The following is a 21,684-nucleotide window of genomic DNA, read 5'->3' as shown; positions in this document are numbered from 1 at the left end:
CCTGGACAGTCTGTGGTGCAACGTGATGTTGGTGGATAGAGCGAGACATGATGTCCCAGATGTGCTCAATTGGATTCAGGTCTGGGGAACGGGTGGGCCAGTCCATAGCATCAATGCCTTCGTCTTGCAGGAACTGCTGACACACTCCAGCCACATGAGGTCTAGCATTGTCTTGCATTAGGAGGAACCCAGGGCCAACCGCACCAGCATATGGTCTCACAAGGGGTCTGAGGATCTCATTTCGGTACCTAATGGCAGTCAGGCTACCTCTGGCGAGCACATGGAGGGCTGTGCGGCCCTCCAAAGAAATGCCACCCCACACCATTACTGACCCAATGCCAAACCGGTCATGCTGGAGGATGTTGCAGGCAGCAGAACGTTCTCCACGGCGTCTCAAGACTCTGTCACGTCTGTCACATGTGCTCAGTGTGAACCTGCTTTCATCTGTGAAGAGCACAGGGCGCCAGTGGCGAATTTGCCAATCTTGGTGTTTTCTGGCAAATGCCAAACGTCCTGCACGGTGTTGGGCTGTAAGCACAACCCCCACCTGTGGACGTCGGGCCCTCATATCACCCTCATGGAGTCTGTTTCTGACCGTTTGAGCAGACACATGCACATTTGTGGCCTGCTGGAGGTCATTTTGCAGGGCTCTGGCAGTGCTCCTCCTGTTCCTCCTTGCACAAAGGCGGAGGTAGCGGTCCTGCTGCTGGGTTGTTGCCCTCCTACGGCCTCCTCCACGTCTCCTGATGTACTGGCCTGTCTCCTGGTAGCGCCTCCATGCTCTGAACACTACGCTGACAGACACAGCAAACCTTCTTGCCACAGCTCGCATTGATGTGCCATCCTGGATAAGCTGCACTACCTGAGCCACTTGTGTGGGTTGTAGACTCCGCCAGCATTCAAAAGTGACCAAAACATCAGCCAGGAAGCATAGGAACTGAGAAGTGGTCTGTGGTCACCACCTGCAGAACCACTCCTTTATTGGGGGTGTCTTGCTAATTGCCTATAATTTCCACCTGTTGTCTATCCCATTTGCACAACAGCATGTGAAATTGATTGTCACTCAGTGTTGCTTCCTAAGTGGACAGTTTGATTTCACAGAAGTGTGATTGACTTGGAGTTACATTGTGTTGTTTAAGTGTTCCCTTTATTTTTTTGAGCAGTGTATAAAAAACAATAGACATATTAGGTATCGCCGCGTCGTTACGACCTGCTCTATAAAAATATCACATTATCTACACATTATAAACTTTGCCAGAACAGCCATTTTTTGGTTACCTTGCCTCACAAAAATAGTTTTTTTTTATATATATATATATATATATATATATATAACAATGAAAGTCTGCAGCACTCATTGAAAAATAAAATAAAATGTGCTATTTATTCACACATATCAAGTGACTGTCACTTGATATGTGTGAATAAATAGGACATTTTATTTTTCAAGGAGTGCTGCAGACTTTCATTGTCTGTTTTCCGTCCTGAATCGAGGGATTACCGCGGGCACCCTACACCTCAAAACTTCAAGGGAGTGCTGCCAGACCTTTTCTCTGGAGATATATATATATATATATATATATGTATACACATACACAACTACCTCTAGCAAAAGATTTCTATGCTGCAGGAATAACCCTAAGATATATAACAATGGCAGCACATCAGGCCAAATATATAAAAATATCACTATGGAGGTGCAGGCCAATGGATCTAGGACAATATAAGAATTTCTAAAAATGGCAGCGCTCTCACAAAAAATTTGTGAAAAGAAAAACACTTTATTCCCCCCTGTGGTTGCAACTAGGGATGAGCGACCTTGTGTTTCAAGTTTGGCGTACCAGGTTCGGGTTATGTAAGAATTCCGTTATGGAATTCACACCTCCGCATAATGGGTCCGCATCCGTTCCGCAATTTTGCAGAAGGGGTGAAGACCCATCTATTTTCAATGGGGCTGCAAAAGATGCGGACAGCACACCATGTGCTGTCCGCAACCCCACTTCTGTTCCGATCTTTGGGGCGGGCACAGGCACCACTCTACTTACCCTTCTGCTACGGCCTCCTGGACCACCCAGTCTTCCTCTGCTCCCGGAGTTATCTGCTTCTTCCCCTCTTGCAAGCTGTGTTCTGCTCCTAACAGGCAAGGACTCACTCCTCTGCCCATAGGGCACACGTCCGCTCCCTCAGGCCAACGCATATGTCCCCTAATTCATACAAATCTATGACTGGCAACCTTTGGGTACCTAAGTCGCCTTCTCCTAGGGCTGGCTGCCTGAGCAATAGGTTGTCTAGCTTGCTAGATCCTGCAAAGGTGTGCTATATTCGTTTACCTGTTTACTGATTCGGACCTGAGCTGTGCCTGTCCTTCGTATTGACCTCTCCTGCTTGCCCTGACCTTAGACCGTTTACCATATATCCCACACAGAGACTACTCCAGGAGGTAGTGGTCTGGTGATTCCCCTGCAGCTAAGTCCTGATCCCTGTACACCCTTAGGATTAGAGAAAAGTCAAGTGGGTCCACACTTACTGCCATAACAGTTTCATGTCTACTGTACCGTGGACCACTGTGGAGGATTAGAGAAAGGGGGGTGATATGTTCCTTTTAGGCCTATCCTTTAAATCTGATGGAGGACTGAAGATTAACTGGGGCCTGTGTTTTTACATTTCTGCTTACTAAAGGGGTATTCCAGCCAGAGACGGTCATCATCTATCCTGGGTTGTAGACTTTGATTGGAGTGGTAGTAGGCATGCTCCACTGATACTTCTCTAAGCTGCAGTCTTCAGGAGACCATAGCCCCCATTGTGGCGATAGGTGGGGGTCCAGACTACCACTTATATAGCATTGGATCTGTATTAGATTACCCCTTTTAAATGGTGTCCGGCCATTAATATAAGTGTAGGTGACAACCAAGACTGGGCTCATTAACCTTGGCCCCTGACTACAGTACCACAGGGCCCACGTAAATACATCACTAGCTTATCATTACTATAGTGATCGATCCAAATTGCCCGATATTGTACCCACAACAGCCATGCCCCTGTGTTACCCCTCTGACCCCTCCTCTGGATAACCTACAAACAGTAGAAGAGGAGACATGACTGCAGGATCAGACTACACAGGGATTGTTTGTAGTCTGTAACCGTGGAGACATATAGATCTGCGTACACAATACAGAGAAACATTTTTATTTTATAGAATCTTGGACTCGACCCAGCAAAGCTCACAGGATGACATAAACATGTTTAACACTGCAGACACCGAGGAGGGCGACAGGCACGTCAGACCTGTCCGTGATATAAATCCGGTGCAGCTGCAAGCACAAGGAAAAATGACTGCATCAGCCGCGCCAGCGGGCACGTGTAAACAGCGCCAGTCAAGAGCGGAGGGTTAACCACAGGGAGATGGCACACATACCTTACTGCTGGGATATGCCGATCTGCAAAATAACTTACCCATGTAAGGTAAGCACTACTAAAAAATGGCAGGGTAGACTGAAAACACTATTCATTATGACATGTACTGGAGCGGAGGGGTGCCGAATAATGAGGACTGGGTGCAGGTAGTGCCAGCGGTGTCTCTCTACTGGTCACACGGGAATGGGCACAACTGGGAAGTGACGGAGAGACACTGCACTTCTCACCTGTATACTGGTTATATTCTTGTACATAGGAGGCAGTATTATAGTAGTTATATTCTTGTACATAGGAGGTAGTATTATAGTAGTTATATTCTTGTATATAGGAGCAGTATTATAGTAGTTATATTCTTGTACATAGGAGCAGTATTATAGTAGTTATATTCTTGTACATAGGAGCAGTATTATAGTAGTTATATTCTTGTACATAGGAGCAGTATTATAGTAGTTATATTCTTGTACATAGGAGCAGTATTATAGTAGTTATATTCTTGTACATAGGAGGCAGTATTATAGTAGTTATATTCTTGTATATAGGAGCAGTATTATAGTAGTTATATTCTTGTATATAGGAGCAGTATTATAGTAGTTATATTCTTGTACATAGAAGCAGTATTATAGTAGTTATATTCTTGTACATAGGAGCAGTATTATAGTAGTTATATTCTTGTACATAGGAGCAGTATTATAGTAGTTATATTCTTGTACATATGAGCAGTATTATAGTAGTTATATTCTTGTACATAGGAGCAGTATTATAGTAGTTATATTCTTGTACATAGGAGGCAGTATTATAGTAGTTATATTCTTGTACATAGGAGCAGTATTATAGTAGTTATATTCTTGTACATATGAGCAGTATTATAGTAGTTATATTCTTGTACATAGAGGCAGTATTATAGTAGTTATATTCTTGTACATAGGAGCAGTATTATAGTAGTTATATTCTTGTACATAGGAGGCAGTATTATAGTAGTTATATTCTTGTACATAGGAGCAGTATTATAGTAGTTATATTCCTGTACATAGGAGCAGTATTATAGTAGTTACATTCATGTACATAGGAGCAGTATTATAGTAGTTACATTCTTGTACATAGGAGCAGTATTATAGTAGTTATATTCTTGTACATAGGAGGCAGTATTATTGTAGTTATATTCTTGTACATAGGAGCAGTATTATAGTAGTTATATTCTTGTACATAGGAGCAGTATTATAGTAGTTATAGTCTTGTACATAGGAGCAGTATTATAGTAGTTATATTCTTGTACATAGGAGCAGTATTATAGTAGTTATATTCCTGTACATAGGAGCAGTATTATAGTAGTTATATTCTTGTACATAGGAGCAGTATTATAGTAGTTATATCCTTGTACATAGGAGCAGTATTATAGTAATTATATCCTTGTACATAGGAGCAGTATTATAGTAGTTATATTCTTGTACATAGGAGCAGTATTATAGTAGTTATATTCTTGTACATAGGAGCAGTATTATAGTAGTTATATTCTTGTACATAGGAGCAGTATTATAGTAGTTATATTCTTGTACATAGGAGCAGTATTATAGTAGTTATATTCTTGTACATAGGAGGCAGTATTATAGTAGTTATATTCCTGTACATAGGAGCAGTATTATAGTAGTTATATTCTTGTACATAGGAGGCAGTATTATAGTAGTTATATTCTTGTACATAGGAGGCAGTATTATTGTAGTTATATTCTTGTACATAGGAGCAGTATTATAGTAGTTATATTCTTGTACATAGGAGCAGTATTATAGTAGTTATAGTCTTGTACATAGGAGCAGTATTATAGTAGTTATATTCTTGTACATAGGAGCAGTATTATAGTAGTTATATTCTTGTACATAGGAGCAGTATTATAGTAGTTATATTCTTGTACATAGGAGGCAGTATTATAGTAGTTATATTCTTGTACATAGAGGCAGTATTATAGTAGTTATATTCTTGTACATAGGAGCAGTATTATAGTAGTTATATTCTTGTACATAGGAGGCAGTATTATAGTAGTTATATTCTTGTACATAGGAGCAGTATTATAGTAGTTATATTCCTGTACATAGGAGCAGTATTATAGTAGTTATATTCTTGTACATAGGAGCAGTATTATAGTAGTTATATTCTTGTACATAGGAGCAGTATTATAGTAGTTATATTCTTGTACATAGGAGCAGTATTATAGTAGTTATATTCTTGTACATAGGAGCAGTATTATAGTAGTTATATTCTTGTACATAGGAGGCAGTATTATAGTAGTTATATTCTTGTATATAGGAGCAGTATTATAGTAGTTATATTCTTGTATATAGGAGCAGTATTATAGTAGTTATATTCTTGTACATAGAAGCAGTATTATAGTAGTTATATTCTTGTACATAGGAGCAGTATTATAGTAGTTATATTCTTGTACATAGGAGCAGTATTATAGTAGTTATATTCTTGTACATAGGAGCAGTATTATAGTAGTTATATTCTTGTACATAGGAGCAGTATTATAGTAGTTATATTCTTGTACATAGGAGCAGTATTATAGTAGTTATATTCTTGTACATAGGAGGCAGTATTATAGTAGTTATATTCTTGTACATAGGAGCAGTATTATAGTAGTTATATTCTTGTACATATGAGCAGTATTATAGTAGTTATATTCTTGTACATAGAGGCAGTATTATAGTAGTTATATTCTTGTACATAGGAGCAGTATTATAGTAGTTATATTCTTGTACATAGGAGGCAGTATTATAGTAGTTATATTCTTGTACATAGGAGCAGTATTATAGTAGTTATATTCCTGTACATAGGAGCAGTATTATAGTAGTTACATTCATGTACATAGGAGCAGTATTATAGTAGTTACATTCTTGTACATAGGAGCAGTATTATAGTAGTTATATTCTTGTACATAGGAGGCAGTATTATTGTAGTTATATTCTTGTACATAGGAGCAGTATTATAGTAGTTATATTCTTGTACATAGGAGCAGTATTATAGTAGTTATAGTCTTGTACATAGGAGCAGTATTATAGTAGTTATATTCTTGTACATAGGAGCAGTATCATAGTAGTTATATTCTTGTACATAGGAGCAGTATTATAGTAGTTATATTCCTGTACATAGGAGCAGTATTATAGTAGTTATATTCTTGTACATAGGAGCAGTATTATAGTAGTTATATCCTTGTACATAGGAGCAGTATTATAGTAATTATATCCTTGTACATAGGAGCAGTATTATAGTAGTTATATTCTTGTACATAGGAGCAGTATTATAGTAGTTATATTCTTGTACATAGGAGCAGTATTATAGTAGTTATATTCTTGTACATAGGAGCAGTATTATAGTAGTTATATTCTTGTACATAGGAGCAGTATTATAGTAGTTATATTCTTGTACATAGGAGGCAGTATTATAGTAGTTATATTCCTGTACATAGGAGCAGTATTATAGTAGTTATATTCTTGTACATAGGAGGCAGTATTATAGTAGTTATATTCTTGTACATAGGAGGCAGTATTATTGTAGTTATATTCTTGTACATAGGAGCAGTATTATAGTAGTTATATTCTTGTACATAGGAGCAGTATTATAGTAGTTATAGTCTTGTACATAGGAGCAGTATTATAGTAGTTATATTCTTGTACATAGGAGCAGTATTATAGTAGTTATATTCTTGTACATAGGAGCAGTATCATAGTAGTTATATTCTTGTACATAGGAGCAGTATTATAGTAGTTTTATTCTTGTACATAGGAGGCAGTATTATAGCAGTTATATTCTTGTACATAGGAGCAGTATTATAGTAGTTATATTCTTGTACATAGGAGCAGTATTATAGTAGTTATATTCTTGTACATAGGAGCAGTATTATAGCAGTTATATTCTTGTACATAGGAGCAGTATTATAGTAGTTAGATTCTTGTAGATAGGAGCAGTATTATAGTAGTTATATTCTTGTACATAGGAGCAGTATTATAGTAGTTTTATTCTTGTACATAGGAGGCAGTATTATAGCAGTTATATTCTTGTACATAGGAGCAGTATTATAGTAGTTATATTCTTGTACATAGGAGCAGTATTATAGTAGTTATATTCTTGTACATAGGAGCAGTATTATAGCAGTTATATTCTTGTACATAGGAGCAGTATTATAGTAGTTAGATTCTTGTAGATAGGAGCAGTATTATAGTAGTTATATTCTTGTACATAGGAGGCAGTATTATAGTAGTTATATTCTTGTACATAGGAGCAGTATTATAGTAGTTATATTCTTGTACATAGGAGGCAGTATTATAGTAGTTATATTCTTGTACATAGGAGCAGTATTATAGTAGTTATATTCTTGTACATAGGAGGCAGTATTATAGTAGTTATATTCCTGTACATAGGAGCAGTATTATAGTAGTTATATTCTTGTACATAGGAGCAGTATTATAGTAGTTTTATTCTTGTACATAGGAGGCAGTATTATAGCAGTTATATTCTTGTACATAGGAGCAGTATTATAGTAGTTATATTCTTGTACATAGGAGCAGTATTATAGTAGTTATATTCTTGTACATAGGAGCAGTATTATAGCAGTTATATTCTTGTACATAGGAGCAGTATTATAGTAGTTAGATTCTTGTAGATAGGAGCAGTATTATAGTAGTTATATTCTTGTACATAGGAGGCAGTATTATAGTAGTTATATTCTTGTACATAGGAGCAGTATTATAGTAGTTATATTCTTGTACATAGGAGGCAGTATTATAGTAGTTATATTCTTGTACATAGGAGCAGTATTATAGTAGTTATATTCTTGTACATAGGAGGCAGTATTATAGTAGTTATATTCCTGTACATAGGAGCAGTATTATAGTAGTTATATTCTTGTACATAGGAGGCAGTATTATAGTAGTTATATTCTTGTACATAGAGGCAGTATTATAGTAGTTATATTCTTGTACATAGGAGCAGTATTATAGTAGTTATATTCTTGTACATAGGAGGCAGTATTATAGTAGTTATATTCTTGTACATAGGAGCAGTATTATAGTAGTTATATTCCTGTACATAGGAGCAGTATTATAGTAGTTATATTCTTGTACATAGGAGCAGTATTATAGCAGTTATATTCTTGTACATAGGAGCAGTATTATAGTAGTTAGATTCTTGTAGATAGGAGCAGTATTATAGTAGTTATATTCTTGTACATAGGAGGCAGTATTATAGTAGTTATATTCTTGTACATAGGAGCAGTATTATAGTAGTTATATTCTTGTACATAGGAGGCAGTATTATAGTAGTTATATTCTTGTACATAGGAGCAGTATTATAGTAGTTATATTCTTGTACATAGGAGGCAGTATTATAGTAGTTATATTCCTGTACATAGGAGCAGTATTATAGTAGTTATATTCTTGTACATAGGAGGCAGTATTATAGTAGTTATATTCTTGTATATAGGAGGCAGTATTATAGTAGTTATATTCTTGTACATAGAAGCAGTATTATAGTAGTTATATTCTTGTACATAGGAGCAGTATTATAGTAGTTATATTCTTGTACATAGGAGGCAGTATTATAGTAGTTATATTCTTGTACATAGGAGCAGTATTATAGTAGTTATATTCCTGTACATAGGAGCAGTATTATAGTAGTTACATTCATGTACATAGGAGCAGTATTATAGTAGTTACATTCTTGTACATAGGAGCAGTATTATAGTAGTTATATTCTTGTACATAGGAGGCAGTATTATTGTAGTTATATTCTTGTACATAGGAGCAGTATTATAGTAGTTATATTCTTGTACATAGGAGCAGTATTATAGTAGTTATAGTCTTGTACATAGGAGCAGTATTATAGTAGTTATATTCTTGTACATAGGAGCAGTATCATAGTAGTTATATTCTTGTACATAGGAGCAGTATTATAGTAGTTATATTCCTGTACATAGGAGCAGTATTATAGTAGTTATATTCTTGTACATAGGAGCAGTATTATAGTAGTTATATCCTTGTACATAGGAGCAGTATTATAGTAATTATATCCTTGTACATAGGAGCAGTATTATAGTAGTTATATTCTTGTACATAGGAGCAGTATTATAGTAGTTATATTCTTGTACATAGGAGCAGTATTATAGTAGTTATATTCTTGTACATAGGAGCAGTATTATAGTAGTTATATTCTTGTACATAGGAGCAGTATTATAGTAGTTATATTCTTGTACATAGGAGGCAGTATTATAGTAGTTATATTCCTGTACATAGGAGCAGTATTATAGTAGTTATATTCTTGTACATAGGAGGCAGTATTATAGTAGTTATATTCTTGTACATAGGAGGCAGTATTATTGTAGTTATATTCTTGTACATAGGAGCAGTATTATAGTAGTTATATTCTTGTACATAGGAGCAGTATTATAGTAGTTATAGTCTTGTACATAGGAGCAGTATTATAGTAGTTATATTCTTGTACATAGGAGCAGTATTATAGTAGTTATATTCTTGTACATAGGAGCAGTATCATAGTAGTTATATTCTTGTACATAGGAGCAGTATTATAGTAGTTTTATTCTTGTACATAGGAGGCAGTATTATAGCAGTTATATTCTTGTACATAGGAGCAGTATTATAGTAGTTATATTCTTGTACATAGGAGCAGTATTATAGTAGTTATATTCTTGTACATAGGAGCAGTATTATAGCAGTTATATTCTTGTACATAGGAGCAGTATTATAGTAGTTAGATTCTTGTAGATAGGAGCAGTATTATAGTAGTTATATTCTTGTACATAGGAGCAGTATTATAGTAGTTTTATTCTTGTACATAGGAGGCAGTATTATAGCAGTTATATTCTTGTACATAGGAGCAGTATTATAGTAGTTATATTCTTGTACATAGGAGCAGTATTATAGTAGTTATATTCTTGTACATAGGAGCAGTATTATAGCAGTTATATTCTTGTACATAGGAGCAGTATTATAGTAGTTAGATTCTTGTAGATAGGAGCAGTATTATAGTAGTTAGATTCTTGTACATAGGAGGCAGTATTATAGTAGTTATATTCTTGTACATAGGAGCAGTATTATAGTAGTTATATTCTTGTACATAGGAGGCAGTATTATAGTAGTTATATTCTTGTACATAGGAGCAGTATTATAGTAGTTATATTCTTGTACATAGGAGGCAGTATTATAGTAGTTATATTCCTGTACATAGGAGCAGTATTATAGTAGTTATATTCTTGTACATAGGAGCAGTATTATAGTAGTTTTATTCTTGTACATAGGAGGCAGTATTATAGCAGTTATATTCTTGTACATAGGAGCAGTATTATAGTAGTTATATTCTTGTACATAGGAGCAGTATTATAGTAGTTATATTCTTGTACATAGGAGCAGTATTATAGCAGTTATATTCTTGTACATAGGAGCAGTATTATAGTAGTTAGATTCTTGTAGATAGGAGCAGTATTATAGTAGTTATATTCTTGTACATAGGAGGCAGTATTATAGTAGTTATATTCTTGTACATAGGAGCAGTATTATAGTAGTTATATTCTTGTACATAGGAGGCAGTATTATAGTAGTTATATTCTTGTACATAGGAGCAGTATTATAGTAGTTATATTCTTGTACATAGGAGGCAGTATTATAGTAGTTATATTCCTGTACATAGGAGCAGTATTATAGTAGTTATATTCTTGTACATAGGAGGCAGTATTATAGTAGTTATATTCTTGTACATAGGAGGCAGTATTATTGTAGTTATATTCTTGTACATAGGAGCAGTATTATAGTAGTTATATTCTTGTACATAGGAGCAGTATTATAGTAGTTATATTCTTGTACATAGGAGCAGTATTATAGTAGTTATATTCTTGTACATAGGGGCAGTATTATAGTAGTTATATTCTTGTACATAGGAGCAGTATTATAGTAGTTATATTCTTGTACATAGGAGCAGTATTATAGTAGTTATATTCTTGTACATAGGAGGCAGTATTATAGTAGTTATATTCTTGTACATTGGAGCAGTATTATAGTAGTTATATTCCTGTACATAGGAGCAGTATTATAGTAGTTATATTCTAGTACATAGGAGGCAGTATTATAGTAGTTATATTCTTGTACATAGGAGGCAGTATTATTGTAGTTATATTCTTGTACATAGGAGCAGTATTATAGTAGTTATATTCTTGTACATAGGAGCAGTATTATAGTAGTTATATTCTTGTACATAGGAGCAGTATTATAGTAGTTATATTCTTGTACATAGGGGCAGTATTATAGTAGTTATATTCTTGTACATAGGAGCAGTATTATAGTAGTTATATTCTTGTACATAGGAGCAGTATTATAGTAGTTATATTCTTGTACATAGGAGGCAGTATTATAGTAGTTATATTCTTGTACATTGGAGCAGTATTATAGTAGTTATATTCCTGTACATAGGAGCAGTATTATAGTAGTTATATTCTAGTACATAGGAGGCAGTATTATAGTAGTTATATTCTTATACATAGGAGCAGTATTATAGTAGTTATATTCTTGTACATAGGAGCAGTATTATAGTAGTTATATTCTTGTACATAGGAGGCAGTATTATAGTAGTTATATTCTTGTACATAGGAGGCAGTATTATAGTAGTTATATTCTTGTACATAGGAGGCAGTATTATAGTAGTTATATTCTTGTACATAGGAGGCAGTATTATAGTATTTATATTCTTGTACATAGGAGCAGTATTATAGTAGTTATATTCTTGTACATAGGAGGCAGTATTATAGTAGTTATATTCTTGTACATAGGAGGCAGTATTATAGTAGTTATATTCTTGTACATAGGAGCAGTATTATAGTAGTTATATTCTTGTACATAGGAGCAGTATTATAGTAGCTATATTCATGTATCTAGAAGACAGTATTAATGTGGCTGAGCACTTGATAATTCTATAGTGACATTTCTTTTTTCTAATGAAAGATTTTTATGCAGTGAGCTGTAATCTGTTTGTTTAATTTAGCAGCAAAATTAAGGATTGCATAGTGTCAGTTTAAAATATTTCTTTGTGGGTACTGTAATGCACTGTGTGAACATACTCTACTGGAGAGACTGTAGTCGACCGTGTCCGGAAGACTCGCCCTGTTCTGGGGCGCTGCGGCAGGCATTTCTATGATATGGTGACTCACGAATGATCTAATGTGTATGGAGGCAACTTCACTGCAGGACAAAAAATAATCAGTGTTTTACCAATCTTTTTTGTGAGATGGGCCGATTGTCAATGAGCTGATCAAACAGCGTCCGCTGCGTCTTGCTAGGACCTCCGGGCGGTGCAGGTCCTCAGTCTGCAGCAATGTCTTCTGGTGTCGTTGCACCTGAGGGGGGTTAAATTCTGCCGGAGCACCCTCAGTTTTTAGCGCAGGCTACACTTTACAGCCGGGGGGCGTGATCCTGGCTATTAAAGGGGTTGTCTCATCTCAGACAATGGGGGCATACCGCTACGATATGGCCCTGGGACCCACACCTATATCGGGAACAAAGTGGTGCCACCGCTCCCATTCACCTGTACGGGCCCGACGGAAATAGCTGAGCCAGCACTCCGGCTATTTTCGGCGGCCCCATAGAAAATCAATGGAGGGCGGCTGCGCATGTGCAGTGCTGCGCTCTCCACCACTTTCAGGGCTCCGTTCTCAATATAGGTGCGGGTCCCAGCGGTGGGACCAGCACCTATCAGACAACGGGAGCATATCCTAGCGATATGCTCCCATTGCCTGAGATGAGAATACTTTTTTAACCCTTTATAAATAACTGAAAAAAATGCGTCCCCCCCCCACCAAAAAAAGCCATCATTTAGTTTAAAATATTTTTTTTTGTTCACACATTAAGGCCTCATGCACACGACAGTATTTTTTCACGGTCCGCAAAACGGGGTCCGTTGGTCCGTGATCCGTGACCGTTTTCTCGTCCGTGGGTCTTTCTTGATTTTTGGAGGATCCACGGACATGACGGAAAAAGTCGTTTTGGTGTCCGCCTGGCCGTGCGGAGCCAAATGGATCCGTCCTGACTTACAATGCAAGTCAATGGGGACGGATCCGTTTGACGTTGACACAATATGGTGCAATTGCAAACGGATCCGTCCCCCATTGACTTTCAATGTAAAGTCAGGAGTTAATATACCATGGGATCGGAGTTTTCTCCAATCCGATGGTATATTTTAACTTGAAGCGTCCCCATCACCATGGGAACGCCTCTATGTTAGAATATACCATCGGATTTGAGTTAGATCGTGAAACTCATATCCGACAGTATATTCTAACACAGAGGGGTTTCCATAGTGATGGGTAGGCTTCAAGTTAGAATATCCTACGAACTGTGTACATGACTGCCCCCTGCTGCCTGGCAGCACCCGATCTCTTACAGGGGGCTGTGATCAGCACAATTAACCCCTCAGGTGCCGCACCTGAAGGGGTTAATTGTGCGTATCATAGCCCCCTGTAAGAGATCAGGGGCTGCCAGGCAGCAGGGGGCAGACCCCCCTCCCCAGTTGGAATATCATTGGTGGCCAGTGTGCGGCCCCCCTCCCTCCCTCTATTGTATTATTATTGGTGGCCAGTGTGCGCCCCCCCGGCCCCCCCTCTATTGTATTACCATTGGTGGCCAGTGTGCGGCCTCCCCTCCACCCCCCCCCCCCACCCCCCGATCATTGGTGGCAGCGGAGAGTTCCGATCGGAGTCCCAGTTTAAATTGCTGGGGCTCCGATCGGTAACCATGGCAACCAGGACACTACTGCAGTCCTGGTTGCCATGGTTACTTAGCAATATTAGAAGCATCATACTTACCTGCTGCGCTGTCTGTGACCGGCCGGGAGCTCCTCCTACTGGTAAGTGACAGGTCTGTGCGGCGCATTGCTTAATGATCTGTCACTTACCAGTAGGAGGAGCTCCCGGCCGGTCACAGACAGTGCAGCAGGTAAGTAAGATGCTTCTGATATTGCCATGGTTACCGATCGGAGCCCCAGCGATTAAACTGGGACTCCGATCGGAACTCTCCACTGCCACCAATGATGGGGGGGGGGGGGGGTAGGGAGGCCGCACACTGGCCACCAATGATATTAAAACAATAGAGGGCGGGCCGGGGGGGGGCGCACACTGGCCACCAATGATTATACAATAGAGGGAGCGAGGGGGGGCCGCACTGGCCACCAATGAAATTAAAACTGGGGAGGGAGGGGGGTCTGCCCCTGATCTCTTACGGGGGCTATGATACGCACAATTAACCCCTCAGGTGCAGCACCTGAGGGGTTAATTGTGCTGATCACAGCCCCCTGTAAGAGATCGGGTGCTGCCAGGCAGCAGGGGGCAGTCATGTACACAGTTCTCAGTATATTCTAACTAGAAGCATCCCCATCTCTATGGGAACGCCTCTGTGTTAGAATATACTGTCGGATTTGAGTTTTCACAAAGTGAAAACTCAGCTCTGAAAAAGCTTTTATGCAGACGGATCTTCGGATCCGTCTGTATGAAAGTAGCCTACGGATCACGGACACGGATGCCAATCTTGTGTGCATCCGTGTTTTTTCACGGACCCATTGACTTGAATGGGTCCGTGAACCGTTGTCCGTCAAAAAAATAGGACAGGTCATATTTTTTTGACGGACAGGATACACGGATCACGGAGGCGGATGACAAACGGGGCATTTTCCGAGTTTTCAACGGACCCATTGAAAGTCAATGGGTCCGCAGATAATCATGGAAAACGGAACAACGGCCACGGGTGCACACAACGGTCGTGTGCATGAGGCCTAAATAGAAATAAAAAAAACACAACTTTAGTAGCCTGAATTATTTTGTGTGGAACCTGGACAGTGTAAAAACAAAGTCAAAGAAAAACAATTCCAACAATTGCTTTTTTTTTCTAACGTTCCACAGCAAAAAAAAATTCTGTTCTCCCGAATGATGTCCAAAAAATATAATTTCTGCTGCGTAACGCAAGGCCACCTCAACGTAAAAATGAAAAAGCGGCTGCTGAAATGCGGAGAGGAAAAAAAGCTAAAAGGTTTTGCTGGTCATCGAGGGGTTAAGAAATCGGGCCATAGGTGTTTAGTCCCCCTGCAGCGCCACCTCAGGAGAAATGAAGCATTGCACAATTCCAATTAAAATCAATGAGCTGTCTGTGCCAAACGAGAAGCGCTCTTTACTCTGGCAGCTCGATGAGGGTCTCCAAGGGGGACGCCCCCTACTAACGAAGGAATCCTTATAAGAAGGCTTGAAAAAGGGATCGTCTCTGTGTATAAGACCCCCTATGATGGGGGGAGGGCAGAGCATCACAGTCAGGGCCTGATTTTAGATTTGTAGACGTTGGTAGAATTACACGGGGAGCTCCGTTCACCACATGCGCCGCGGCGTTGTGAAATGTACTTCGCACTCGGCTGCATTGATTGTGCTGTAATAGACGCATGGAGGGGGGGTAGTTAATAGTCCGCAGGCGGAAGGAACATGTCAGACGTCTGCGGGGTGCTCGCATCTCCCGCTTTGTCTTAATGGCCATTTATAGCGGCCTCCAGTCACTAAACCATCTGTCAGGGCAGAGCTTCTGGCACTTGTGGTACTTCCTCTTCTCCATGTACAACTTCTGTAAGACCTACCCGAGGAAATATGGAAAGGGCCCTTTAACCCCTGAAGAACTGTCTTGTTTTGGTCCAGGGCCAAGCGTTTTTTTTTTTTTTTTTTTTTTTTAAGTTCCCCCCCCCACCCCACCCCCACCCTTTTGCAAAAAATAGAGCATGTCCTATTCTTGTCCGGACAAGAATAGGCAGTTCTATGGGGGTGCAGGCCGGGTGTAATGCGGATCCGCAATGCACTACGGACGTGTGAATGGACCCTAAGGGCTTGTTTTGTAGTCCGTTTTTCACGGATCCGTTGTTCCATTTTTTTGTATCCATAGTGTTTCCGTTTCCATTCTGTATTTCCGCAAAAAAAATCTCCATATGGTTTCCATATGCGATCCTTTTTTTTTGCGGACCGCAAATGGAAACAGAAAATTTGTAATCATTACTGTAATGTTTGTAAACAGTAAACACATGGGCAAAGATGTGTTCCGTCTGCATTCCGTATTTTTTGCGGACCCATTGACTTGAATGGAGCCACGGAACGTGATTTGCGGACAATAATAGGACAAGACTTAAAATGTTGCAGAACAGAAATATGAAAACGGAAGGCGCACGGAGTACCTTCCATATTTTTTGCGGACCCATTGAAAATGAACGGTTCCGCATACGGTCCGCAAAAAAAATATGGAAATGGAAAAAATATCACGGTCGTGTGAATAAACCTTAAGGCCTCTTGTACACGAACGTATTTTCTTTCTGTGTTCGTTCCGGTTTTTTTTGCAGACCGTATGCATAACCATTCATTTCAATGGGTTCTGTTCACACTCGCTGGATAAGGAGCCGCCTGCTTTCACTACTGCAGTCCGATTCGTCCGCCGCTTGTACACCGCCTGTACACGTCTCCAGGACTGGTAAGTTCCTTCCCTCAGTCCCGTCCCCTCCACAGGGCTCCTCCGATCAGCGCTCATGTGTTTCCCTGCTTCCGGACGCGGGGTCGGCGTGCGTTCCAGCGTGGGACGCATGTTGAGAACCGCTGCCGGACTTGTGTGTTTTGAATTACAGGTGGTGTCCTGGTTAGTACTGTGTCATTGCTGCCCAATCTTACCGGTGCTCGCTCCTCCCGGTTCCTCTATGCTTCCTACAGCGGCATTTTGCAGATCAGGTTCACACACACTGACATCGCTCATGATAGTGGCTTGCAGCTAAACCAGCTCCTCTATTCCTTGTTGTGGTTGCTAGGAGCTGGTCATACAGTGCAAAATCCTCACGTTGGAGCGCGTGCTGGGCTGTGTGTTACATGAATACGACTGACCTGGGTTGGAAATACACAGCTTCAGCCTAGACACTATGCACAGTCACTGCACGCTGACCATTTGCCTGCCGTCATCTGTACTGATATGTAGTGGTAGCAGGGCCGTTCTGTATGTGTATGTTCATTTATTCATATACTATGTTTTTCCTGTTTCCCACTGGATCGCCCAGGCTCGTACCTACCTCTGTCTGCTGATCCACCCAGGCTCATGCCTACCTCTGTCTCCTGGATCGCCCAGGCTCATACCTACCTCTGTCTCCTGGATCGCCCAGGTTCGTACCTACCTCTGTCTTCTGGATCGCCCAGGCTCATACCTACCTCTGTCTGCTGATCCACCCAGGCTCATACCTACCTCTCTCTCCTGGATCGTCCAGGTTCGTACCTACCTCTGTCTCCTGGATCGCCCAGGCTCATACCTACCTCTGTCTCCTGGATCACCCAGGTTCGTACCTACCTCTGTCTCCTGGATCGCCCAGGCTCATACCTACCTCTGTCTCCTGGATCGCCCAGGTTCGTACCTACCTCTGTCTCCTGGATCGCCCAGGCTCATACCTACCTCTGTCTCCTGGATCGCCCAGGTTCGTACCTACCTCTGTCTTCTGGATCGCCCAGGCTCATACCTACCTCTGTCTTCTGATCCACCCAGGCTCATACCTACCTCTGTCTCCTGGATCGTCCAGGTTCGTACCTACCTCTGTCTCCTGGATCGTCCAGGTTCGTACCTACCTCTGTCTCCTGGATCACCCAGGTTAATACCTACCTCTGTCTCCTGGATCGCCCAGGCTCATACCTACCTCTGGCTCCTGGATCGCCCAGGTTCGTACCTACCTCTGTCTTCTGGATCGCCCAGGCTCATTCATATCTCTGTCTTCTGGATCGCCCATGTTTGTACCTACCTCTGTCTTCCGGATCGCCCAGGCTCGTACCTACCTCTGTTTTCCGGATCGCCCAGGCTCGTACCTACCTCTGTCTTCTGGATCGCCCAGGCTCGTACCTACCTCTGTCTTCTGGATCGCCCAGGCTCGTACCTACCTCTGTCTTCTGGATCGCCCAGGCTCATACATACCTCTGTCTTCTGGATCGCCCAGGCTCATACATACCTCTGTCTTCTGGATCGCCCAGGCTCATACATACCTCTGTCTTCTGGATCGCCCAGGTTCGTACCTACCTCTGTCTTCTGGATCACCCAGGCTCATACATACCTCTGTCTCCTGGATCGCCCAGGCTGTCATCTCCTCAGTTATTCCTCCTTCTGACTCGACCAGATTTTGTTCTCCTGTGAACGGGTTCTTGCCAGTTCCATTTATCCGACATTTTGCTTAGGTCAGGTTAAGTAAGACATCTTCACAAGTCTTATCCAGCAACCTCAGGTACGTTACTCGGACTTTCACAAGCCTCTCTCTTCATGGCACCGGTCGTTCTACCTTCCGGTCATGTATAGTCATCCAGAACTGTTTCTTTCTCTGCAGGTTAAGCATGTCGCGAGCCTCAGACGTGGATGACACCCTGTCAGTCCCTGAAACTTCTGTTTCAGGTCAGTCCGGCACCATGTCCCTGAGAAGTTGGACGATTCCCAAGCTCATCGCAGAACTTAACAGAAGAAGGATCCCTCACCCGGCCTCTGCTCGTCAGGAAGATTTGTATAAACTGCTGATGACCAGCCCGAGCCCGTCAGGTGTCCAGTCAGGGATCACGTCCATTCAGCAGTCGCTGTCACAATTACAATCCACTATTGACTCCCTGGTCTGCTCGGTGGCGGACGTTCAGTCCAGGGTGATGGTGCTGGAGTCTCGGGCCCCTGCGCCCACCCAAGCGTCAGACCCTCCGGCAGTGCCCGTTGCTTCTCAGGTGTCTTCGCCAGGTATTACCAGTCTCACCCCCCAGGTGGCTCCTGCCCATTTAATTCCGGATGGTATCAAAAAAGATATTTTGGCCGGGAAGGATGTGAACTTGGCATCCATCCTTATCGCCTCACAAGACCTTCCTGAAAACAGGGTCATTAACTGTGGCGATGTCTCTCTTGTTCTGAAGGCCACGGACACAAGGCTTAACAGGAAGCTCTCCATCCCTGAATTTGTGGTGGCATTCAGTCTTTTTAGGGACATCATTTGTTCAGCTCAGCCTGGAAGGAGAGAGGAATTAGACTCTTACCTCTACCTTGTCACTGATCTGGGGCACAAGTATGGTGGCTCGACGTTTTACGACTACCACCGCTCCTTTTCGGCTAAGGCTGCTGCTGCCCTGGTTCAGTTCCAGTTTATCACCAACTGGGCCAACATGGACATGGAGCTTTTTTGCCGCCACTTTGCGGGTTTTAGGGCCCCTTCATGTACAGTGTGCCAGTCAATATTTCACTCCTCAGACTGGTGTCCTAACTCTGTCAACCCCATTCAGGATAGGTCCCTGCCCGGCCCCTCGGGTTCCCAACTGCTTGCCGCCCTGGGTTGACAAGCTTGGCGCCCATAGTGTACCTGGGTAGGAGCCAGGTCTGTAACAACTTTAATGCGAGCGGTTGTGTCTTCAATGGTTGCAGGGCTCTCCACATTTGCTCATTGTGCTTCAGGGCTCACCCTCGTCCCGCCTGTCCCAAGAGGTCCGCTAAGCAGTCCTGACCAGCCGACATTAATCTTGATCTACTTGGTGTCCTTCTGTGGGATCATCATGACAGAGGGTTCGTGCAATTCCTGCTGTCTGGTTTCACGGAAGGCTTCCATACAGGCCTTATTGCTTTCCCTCAGACGTCTTGGGAAGGTGGTAAATTGAGGTCTGCCTCTGGGGACCGGGCAGCAGTTGAAGAGTTGCTCCAGTCTGAGGTAGATAAGGGTTTTCTCATTGGCCCGCTTGAGGTTATTCTTTTTTCTTCCTGGCGCATTAATCCTATTGGCCTGGTATCTAAAAAATCATCAAATAAAAAACGGTTAATTTATGACCTGTCTGCTCCTCATGCCTCTGCCACACCCAGCCTCAACTCACTCATCCCATCAGAGGAATTCTCCATGCAATATTCCTCTATTGATGAGGCGATTAAGTCCGTTGTGATCTTCGGCAGGGGTTCCTGGTTGGCGAAGGCGGATATTGCAGACGCCTTCAAGCTCCTTCCTATTCAACCGCATTTATGGGGATACTACGGCCTTAGGTGGGCTGGTCGCTACTATTTTGCGAACAGACTCACATTTGGTTCAAAGAGTAGTCCATGGTTGTTCGATCAATTTGCCAAGGCTTTGCATTGGATCCTCCTCCATCATGGCGGTTTGCCTACGGTCATCCACTACCTCTATGATTTCCTGATCGAGGGTCCACATGGCGGATCGGGCAATCTGGCTACTCTACTCCAAATTTTTTCCAGCCTGCAGGTCCCGGTAGCCCACACCAAAACAGAGGGCCCTGCCAATAGGGTGACTTTTTTAGGCATCATTCTGGATTCCATCCGGATGGAGGCCAGCCTCCCGGAGGAGAAACTCGCTGGCTGCCGGGCTTTGATTTCTCACGCCGTGTCCTCGGGCCATCTTTCCAGGGTTGAGCTTCAATCCTTGTTGGGGCGGTTCAATTTCGCCTCCAGGATCATGCCACAGGGTAGGGTGTTCACCTCCAGGCTGCTCCAGTTGTTGCCTTCGGCTCCTGACCAGGACAGCATCGTCCATCTGGACAGCCATGACAGGGCGGACTTGGCCATGTGGTCACTGTTCTTATCCTCATGGAACGGCATTTCCCTTTTTGTGCCTTCATGGGGGCCGTCATACCCCACCATTTTTTCGGATGCAGCTGCTTCCCGCGGGTTCGCAGCTATTTTTGGGTCCCATTGGATGGCTGGTCAGTGGCCCGTAGAAGTCCGACCGGACCCCGAAAGTCTGAGCTCTTTTTCCCTCCTAGAACTTTACCCTATTGTGGCGGCTGCTCAAGTGTGGAGACATCAGTGGGCCAATGCACCTGTGATGTTTGTCACCGCTAATCAAGCATTGGTTGACATTATCTTGAAAGGCCAGGTCGAAATCATTCAGGATCATGTCCCTCCTCCGCAGTAGCCCAAGATTAGGAGATGTCGTTTGCTCTCCCTTACCCATAACTTTCATGTGTTTTGTAGTCACATCCCAGGAGTCGAGAATGTAGCTGCGGACGCTCTGTCCCGCTTTAATTACCCCCTTTTTTTCCAGGTGTTGCCAGAAGCAGATTCTGCGGGGTCCCCTCTCCCAGCCTTCAATTCCCTGGTGATGGATTAGAGTCCCTCCTTTCTCACGCCAGGAACCTGGTACAACATTCCCTCTCCTCCAACACTGCCAGGAATTATCAAGCCGGCTATAAAATTTATAAAGAATTCTCCAGGTCTCACCCGCAAGGTTTCT

Source organism: Bufo bufo, chromosome 4 (assembly GCF_905171765.1).
Source record: "Bufo bufo chromosome 4, aBufBuf1.1, whole genome shotgun sequence".
In the NCBI taxonomy this organism is placed as follows: domain Eukaryota; kingdom Metazoa; phylum Chordata; class Amphibia; order Anura; family Bufonidae; genus Bufo; species Bufo bufo.
This window is presented reverse-complemented; position numbering follows the sequence as displayed.